Below are 8,762 nucleotides of genomic sequence, written 5' to 3'. Positions count from 1 at the left end.
AGTGATTGCTGGATTATATGGTAAGAATGTCTTTAGTTTTATATGAAACTGCTGAACTGTCTTCCCAGTGCCTGCACCATTTTGCACTTTGATCAGCAACGACTGAGAGTTCCGGTGGCTCCACACCTTCCCCAGCACTGGGGTGGGGGGGGGAGTCAGCCTTGTGGACTTTGGCCATTCTAACAGGTGTGTAGTGGTATCATATTGTTTTCATAATTTGCATGTTTTTGTGACATAATGATGTGGATCACACCGTTTTTAATGACTGTATTTCATTGGATAGATAAAAGGACCTTGGGGTAGATAAAACCTCTGTTACTCAGGTTCCGTGTATTGTGGGTGACCTGGTCGTTTGTCCTAGGGTGGTGCCCACAATGTCCTATGACCTCTGGATTTGGATGTTTCTCTCTTTTTTTCCCCCGTTATTAACTCTTTGGACATTGTTATATATAAGACTTTTAACTCAGGATGAACACCTTAGGATGAACTCAAAGCAACGTAATTGGGTCAAGGAATGTATAGATTTTAAAACCCTTTGATATCTGTGGCCAGAAAATTAGTTTATACTTTTACCAGCAGTTCCATCTAATTTTATATTAATGTATGTTTAAAGTCCTTTTTTATTAGGGGAAAATTTTAACATCCACAAACATAGAATAGTATAATGAACCCTCAGGTAATCAGCTCCAGCCCCATAAACCTAAGGTCAGTGGTGTCCCGCCTAATCCTTCAGTCCCCACATCTCTCCTGGACTCGTACTGGTTTAAATCTCTATTGAAGTGTGATAGAAATACAGAAGAGTGTACACCATAAATGGGTTTTCACAGTCTGAAACCCACCTTGGTACCTGGGTCCCAGGCATCTCCTTTGTCCACTTTCAGTCACACTGTCTGCTGAGGGCAGCCAGGGTCCTGATACTTAGCCAGGTTGACTAGCTCTGCCGAGTCTCGTTCCTTCCGTAAATCTATGGTATGTTCACGTGTGTCTGAGCTTTTCTCTTGACATTGTGTGTGGGATTGTTGGGGATATACCTGGAGGTGACATTGCTTGGTCGTAGAGGTGTGCGTGTGTTCCACTTTGGAAACCTGTGGCTGCCTCTGCTGAAGCCGCGGTACCAGGTGACATCCCCCAAGCGTGTGCGAAGTCCATTGACTCCATCCGCTCGAGTGGCTCCTCTTTCATCCTTTTCATTTTACCTACACTCCTCGCTGTGTGGTGATGCATACAGTAGCTGTAACTTGGGCTAGTGAAGTCAAGTACATTCTCATGCCTTTTTTGGTCAGTTAGTTTATTTTATAAAGTTTTATTCACGTATTGTTGATTTATGTGTTAATTTGCTGTACCACAAAGTGATTGTTTTATACACATGCACACACACGTCCTTTTTAATTTCATTTATTTACTTATTTTTGGCTGCACTGTGAAGCATGTGGGATCTGAGTTCCACGAACAACTATTGAACCCCTGCCCCCTGCAGTGGGAGCGTGGAGTCTTAACCACTGAACTGCCAGGGAAATCAAAATATCTTTGTTCTTTTCCATCATGGTTGATCACAGCATGTTGAATATGTCTCCCTGTGCTCTACAGTAGGACTCTGTTGTTTATCTGTCTTACGTATGATAGTTTGCATTGGCTGATGCCACACTCAGTCCTCCCCGCGCCCTGGCCGTACCATAGTTATCCTTTTGTAATGAATGCGCTGTGCTTAGTTGCTCAGTTGTGTCTGACGCTTTGGGACCCCGTGGATGGTAGCCTGCCAGGCTCCTCTCCATGGGGAATTCTGCAGGCAAGAATACTGGAATGGGTTGCCCTGCCCTCCTTCAGGGGATTTTCCCAACCCAGGGATCGAACCCAGGTCTCTCTGCATTGCAGGCAGATTCTTTACCATCTCAGCCATCAGCTAAGCCCAAGAATACTGGAGTGGGTAGCTTATCCCTTCTCCAGCGGATCTTCCCGACCCAGGAGCTGAGCTGGGGTCTCCTGCATTGTAGGTGGGTTCTTTACCAGCTGAGCCACCCGGGAAGCCTTTTTTTTTTTTTTCCCCTTTCAATGAAGAGTGATATTTACGTCTCCTCTTTTTTTGTTGCATTATCGGTTTTATCTTGTTAGCTCTCTGTTGATTCATAACAGTTACCCCTAAACCTAGCGGCTTATGACAACGGTAAACATTTATTATCTCATAGTTTCTGTGATTTAGGAACTTGGAAGTGGCTTGGCTGGGCTGTTTGGCTTGGATGTCATCAGCCTTCCAAGGAGGATCCTTCCCAAGGTGGCTCATTTTCATGCCCAGCAAGTTAGTCCTGGCTGCGGTGGGGAGGCCACAGCTCCTTTTCATGCAGGCCTTTGTCCTGATGCCTCAGTGTTCTGTCCTCAGGACATGGTGACTGACTTCCTCCTCAAAGAGAGAGAAATAGCACCAAGTGGAAGCTATGGTTTTTATGACAAGACCTTAGAAGTCTTGTGGCATTTAATTTTGTCATACTCTGTTAGAAGAGAGTCACTTACCTTGTCCCACCTTGGACAGTGAAGTTCCGTTTTCTGAAAAGTGTCAAAGAGTTTGTGGACAAATTTTCACACGCTACGCTTGGTAGGATTTGTTTTATTCTGGATATGAATTTTTCAGGAGATATAAATATGGTGAATATCTCTGCCTACTCTCTGGGTTGTCATTGTGTCTTTCGAGGCAGAGGAGTTAATACTGATGTAATTCAGTTAATTTTCCCTTTATGGTTCGCTGAAAACTCCCACAAACTAGTTGCCTGATACTATCCAGTGCCTAGTCAGAGTTGAAATTTTCAACTGTCTCAAATACGGTCATTTTTATATGTAGAGTTTTCTAATATTTTCAAATTGAGATCCAATTAAAACAATTAAAACACTTCCCCCTGCACCTGTTGCCACCTGTTTGTGGAGACCTGGATTTTTGTCTTGTGTCCCCGCAGAGTTCTCTGTCTTGTAAGCAGGTGGTTGTAAGTTTCTGTGTTTGGGCGGTAAACTGGACTGTAGTTTCATTGGCGTTTCTTCTTTTGGTTGTGATTGATCGCTGGAGGTTTACTGTGGACCCAAATTGAAATTTTTAAAGGGCTTCCAGCCTGACTCACATAGAAATTCATTCAGAGTATAGTCCCATACTGTGTCTTGAAATGTGCTGTGTGTGTGTGAGGCCGTCAAGAATGCGTGTTCTCCGAAGGAGACCTCATGCTGACTGGAGGAAGCCTTCCCCTCTGAGGGTGCCACCCTCTCTGGTAGTTCAGATGCCACGGGCATAACGTAAGGTGGTCTGACACATCTTTGTGGGGGGTCCAAATCCTCCCCTCCAGGGCTTTTGTTTTCTTTGTTTTTTCACTGGTTATTGGGATACAGCACTGTGTTACTTTCAGGCGTGCAGCATAGTGATTGGACGTTTAAATACGCTAAGTCCCTGTGTGCAAGCTTTCATCTGTGAACTGCGAAAGGTTCGAACGCTTGTCTGCCCGTGTCTGGTGCAGTGTCCCGTGCGTGTCTCCACCAGCGGCTGTGCTGTGAGTGCCTTACAGTACTGCGTAGAGTACAGCGGTGCACTGTTTCAAGCCCAGGATGTCCGGAAGCGGGCGGCAGAGCAGCGGTGGTGTAGCCAGTGCTGCTCAGAAGAGATTTATGACACAGGAAATGGCAAGGAGATTTTCTTTGTTTGAGGAGGTGCGGTGAGCTTTTGAGTCATAGGCCCTGAACATAGAATGGTCCCCAAGAGTTGCAGCCGCCGCTCAGATGCAGTCCAGTGCTGCCGTGTCACCTGTGACGAGGAAAGGGACCACTACCCAGACATCACTGAGTAGTTTCTTCAGGACGGTAGATAGAACTGAATTCAGTAGGGAACCAGCACCTGTGCCATCAGATGCCATGCGCATCAGGCAGGAGTGACCCCGCAGCTCACCCTCTGTCTCCTGATGCGGACGACCCTGCGGCTCTGCTGTCCCCCACCCCCCTCCCTCCTCCAGGCAGTAGCTCTTCTTGCCCATTCATTCAGTGCCAGCTGTTGTACTGTACTACTGGACGCTTGAAGATACTGTACTGCGAGGTTAGAGATGTTCTTTATTTTTTGTGTTTGTTTGCTTTTTATGTATTGTTTGTGTGACAAGAGTTTTGCACTGTTACAGTACAGCACTGCATAGCTGCTTGTGTTAGTTGGGTATCTGGGCTGACTCTGTTGGGCTTATAAACAAATTGGGCTTACAGACGTGTTCTTGGAACAGAACTCATTTGTATGTGGGGGACTTACTGTACATTTTAAGATGATCACTACCCACCTGTTATTTATTAGACTTTCCATGTTAATAACCACCTACTTGTTTCTTTTCCTCCTTGTCCTGTCCACTAGCTTTCCTGCTCTCACAATGATCTTTTGAGTTGTGATGACTAATGTTTTAAGGGTTGATGACTCAAAGTCTTTTTAGGCCATCTTGATTTTCCAGTCTTTCCCAGTTTATATCTTTCCCTTCTGATAGAAAATTTAACAATGGAAAATTTTAAAAATTAATGATATAATTAGAATGATTGTTAGAGAAGTAGACAGTATTTCTTAAAATTCATGTGTGTGTAAAGTTGTTTTCTTAACAGTTCTGAAATTGATTAGAAGGAGCTAGGTAGGTAAAACACTTTATATGTGTTCTTTTAATTATGTATTTGTATAAATTCAAATGATGTTTTATTGTAAAAACGCAAAATATGAGAAGCAAGGAAGGCCTTTCTCTGATCCCATGTTATGGGTTTTCCTTCCTAAAAGGGCAGCAGTGAGCCCATGACAGCACCAGCTGGGAGTTGTGACACATGACTCTGGTGGGCTCTGAAGAGCAGGTCTCAGTAAGTATTCGTTGAATTAAACAACAAAAAAAGTAAAGTTGTTTTCCTAATAAAAATTGTACTTCAAAGTGTGGTTCAACTTCTGGTAAGAGGTAAAATTTTCCATCTTTCGTCTTTAAATGAGTGTGCATAAAGGATAGTGATTGTTGGCCATAACGCCTCCAGCAAATATCTGGGTGCCCACCCAGTGCCAGGCCTGTGCTTTCTAGACTTTGGTCACACGTGATTAAAATGATGGCATGCTGGTGCCCTCAGTGAATCAGGACAGTGTCTCAGAGATACAGAGCAAGCAGCATATGTAGTCATAAGTTTTCTAATGGCCTCATGAAACGGCAACAGGTAAAGTTAATTTTAATGTATTTTAACCCAGTAATACAAAATAATATCATTTCAGCATGTCATACAAAATTATTAATGAGGTATTTTCACTTCTTTTTGTACTCAGTCTTTGAAGTCAGCTGTATTTTATACTTGAACACTTCTGCGTTTGAACTAGCCATGTTTCATGTGCTCCAAAGCCTGGCACGGCTGCCGCAGTGGCCCTGTAGGGCAGATTATCATCAGTGTCTTCACTGCTCACACAGAGGGGCAGGGGACACAGACTAGGAACTGAGGTAAACGGTGGCTTAAAGGGGCAGAGGAGCCGCAGGGGGATAAGTTAGGAAGCTATTTCTGTCCTCTGGGTGGTGGCCAGAGAAGCTGGAGAAGGGGAGGTGCGAGGAAGATGGAGTTGACACAGTTTTGGTGAACTGGATGTTGAGGGAAAGAGGAGTCTACCCCAGCTGGGTGTGCCTTTTCTGGGAGGGGCGGACGTGGTGAGAAAGGGTTTGTTAGGTGATTGGTGTGTGATAGAGAGCAAAAGCCTGTTTAGGAGAGATTAAATTTAATATGCTTACAAGACATCCAAGGGCAAACGGGTGCCTGTGTTTGAGGTGCAGAGATGGCCTTAACCAGTTTTATAAATTTGAATCTCATCTGTGTTTATAGAGGTATATTTAAAAACCTGAGGAAATGGCTTCATTTATTCAACAAAGCCCTTCGAAAAAGATTTTCCCCAAGTCTTGTTTGAGTTGCTGCAGCGATAGTGTGAATAGAACAAGTGGAAACTGACACCCTGAGCACTGTCGTCAAGCCGGGAGAGTGTACCTAGGTCGTGTCCCGTCTGAACCCGGTGGGAACCTCTGCCTTAGAGGACACTGAGAGGTGGCCAGTGAGAAAACAAGGAGGCTGTGCTCTCAAAGAGGCCGAGGAGAGACTGTGTCAGTAGGGAGGGTCCAGCAGTGAAGAGTTCTGACTGCTCTGAGAGCAAAGCTGAGACTGGGACAGAAGAGATCTGCTTCGAGTAGCCCCATCGGGAGGCGCTGGCAGCTTGAAGAGGCAGTTTCAGTGGAGTGGCACAGACAGACACCAGAGTGGACTGAGGTGGAGAGGGGTGCTCTGTGACAAAGGGCTCCTCTTCTGTTACGTTTAAAGAACCACTACAAATCACTGAGAAGACAGGCCCAGTAGAAAAACAACAAAGGATATGAACAGACAGTAGGAGAAAAGTGAAGTATAAATGGCTCTTAGACAAAAACAGCGCTCCCAAGAGAAGAGGATGCTGGGCACGGGTGTGAGGGGCCAGGCGGGGGCTGGTGGGAGTAGCCATGGCCGCCGGGGAGAGCCCTTGGACTTTGTGTACCTAACCGGAAATGGGCCTTGTTTAATCCAGCAGTTCCACTTCTGGAAACTCTGGCATTTTACAACAGAATGGGAAAGACTAGAGATCTCTTCCGGAGAAGGCAGTGGCACCCCACTCCAGTACTTTTGATCTCTTCAAGAAAATTAGAAATACCAACGGAATGTTTCATGCAAAGATGGGCTCGATAAAGGACAGAAATGGTATGGACCTAACAGAAGCAGAAGATATTAAGAAGAGGTGGCAAGAATACACAGAACTGTACAAAAAAGATCTTCACGACCCAGATAATCACGATGGTGTGATCACTCGCCTAGAGCCAGACATCCTGGAATGTGAAGTCAAGTGGGCCTTAGAAGGCATCACTACGAACAAAGCTAGTGGAGATGATGCAATTCCAGTGGAGCTATTTCTAATCCTGAAAGATGATACTGTGAAAGTGCTGCACTCAATATGCCAGCAAATTTGGAAAACTCAGCAGTGGCCATAGGACTGGAAAAGGTCAATTTTCATTCCAATCCCAAAGAAGGGCAATGCCAAAGAATGCTCAAACTACCGCACAATTGCACTCATCTCACACGCTAGTAAAGTAACGCTCAAAATTCTCCAAGCCAGGCTTCAGCAATACATGAACCGTGAACTTCCAGATATTCAAGCTGGTTTTAGAAAAGGCAGAGGAACCAGAGATCAAATTGCCAACATCCACTGGATCATGGAAAAAGCAAGAGAGTTCCAGAAAAACATCTATTTCTGCTTTATTGACTATGCCAAAGCCTTTGACTCTGTGGATCACAATAAACTGTGGAAAATTCTGAAAGAGATGGAAAATTCCGAAACAGACCACCTGACCTGCCTCTTGAGAAATCTGTATGGAGGTCAGGAAGCAACAGTTAGTAGTCTCTTATGATCCTTTGTATTTCTGTGTTGTCTGTTGTGATCTCTCCATTTTCGTTTCTAATTTTATTGATTTGATTTTTCTCCCTTTGTTTCTTGATGAGTCTGGCTAATGGTTTGTCAATTTTATTTATCCTTTCAAAGAACCAGCTTTTGGCTTTGTTGATTTTTGCTATGGTCTCTTTTGTTTCTTTTGCATTTATTTCTGCTCTAATTTTTAAGATTTCTTTCCTTCTACTAACCCTGGGGTTCTTCATTTCTTCCTTTTCTAGTTGCTTTAGGTGTAGAGTTAGGTTATTTATTTGACTTTTTTCTTGTTTCTTGAGGTGTGCCTGTATTGCTATGAACTTTCCCCTTAGGACTGCTTTTACTGTGTCCCACAGGTTTTGGGTTGTTGTTTTCATTTTCATTCGTTTCTATGCAAATTTTGATTTCTTTTTTTTTTTTTTTCTTTTTTGATTTCTTCTGTGATTTACAATTATGTAAAGTTTAAAAAATAAAATAAAAGTAATTAAATATTTCTTTAAAAAAAAAAAAAGGAAGCAACAGTTAGAACTGGACATGGAACAACAGACTGGTTCCAAATAGGAAGAGTACGTCAAGGCTGTATATTGTCACCCTGCTTATTTAACTTATATGCAGAGTACATCATGAGAAACGCTGGACTGGAAGAAGCACAAGCTGGAATCAAGATTGCCGGGAGAAATATCAATAACCTCAGATACGCAGATGACACTACCCTTATGGCAGAGAGTGAAGAGGAACTAAAAAGCCTCTTGATGAAAGTGAAAATGGAGAGTGAAAAAGTTGGCTTAAAGCTCAACATTCAGAAAACGAAGATCATGGCATCCGGTCCCATCACTTCATGGGAAATAGATGGGGAAACAGTGGAAACAGTGTCAGACTTTATCTTTTTGGGCTCCAAAATCACTGCAGATGGTGACTGCAGCCATGAAATTAAAAGACACTTACTCCTTGGAAGGAAAGTTATGACCAACCTAGATAGCATATTCAAAAGCAGAGACATTACTTTGCCAACAAAGGTCCGTCTAGTCAAGGCTATGGTTTTTCCTGTGGTCATGTATGGATGTGAGAGTTGGACTGTGAAGAAGGCTGAGCACCGAAGAATTGATGCTTCTGAACTGTGGTGTTGGAGAAGACTCTTGAGAGTCCCTTGGACTGCAAGGACATCCAACCAGTCCATTCTGAAGGAGATCAGCCGTGGGATTTCTTTGGAAGGAATGATGCTAAAGCTGAAACTCCAGTACTTTGGCCACTTCATGTGAAGAGTTGACTCACTGGAAAAGACTGTGATGCTGGGAGGGATTGGGGGCAGGGGGAGAAGGGGACA

The 8,762-nt window shown here is 43.9% G+C and overlaps 1 protein-coding gene across 7 annotated transcripts in view; it reads left to right on the top strand.

The window, feature by feature from the left end:
- The window catches only part of PPP6R3 (protein phosphatase 6, regulatory subunit 3), a 125,659-nt gene that overhangs the window by 22,151 nt on the left and 94,746 nt on the right, over window positions 1–8,762 (top strand). The window contains exon 3 of one of the 7 annotated variants that reach the window (XM_010837659.1): window positions 1–20. The exons of 5 other annotated variants lie outside the window; for them this stretch is intronic. The gene's annotated coding sequence lies outside the window, so the exon portion shown is untranslated. Of the gene's footprint in view, window positions 21–2,001; window positions 4,840–8,762 lie in introns of those variants that run through there. One more of the 7 variants, XM_010837660.1, reaches the window with a different exon arrangement.

This window comes from Bison bison, unplaced genomic scaffold, assembly GCF_000754665.1.
Source record: "Bison bison bison isolate TAMUID 2011002044 unplaced genomic scaffold, Bison_UMD1.0 scf7180017864080, whole genome shotgun sequence".
NCBI lineage: Eukaryota > Metazoa > Chordata > Mammalia > Artiodactyla > Bovidae > Bison > Bison bison.
The sequence above is the reverse complement of the archived record's forward strand: the minus strand, read 5'-3'. Positions and strand labels throughout refer to the sequence as shown.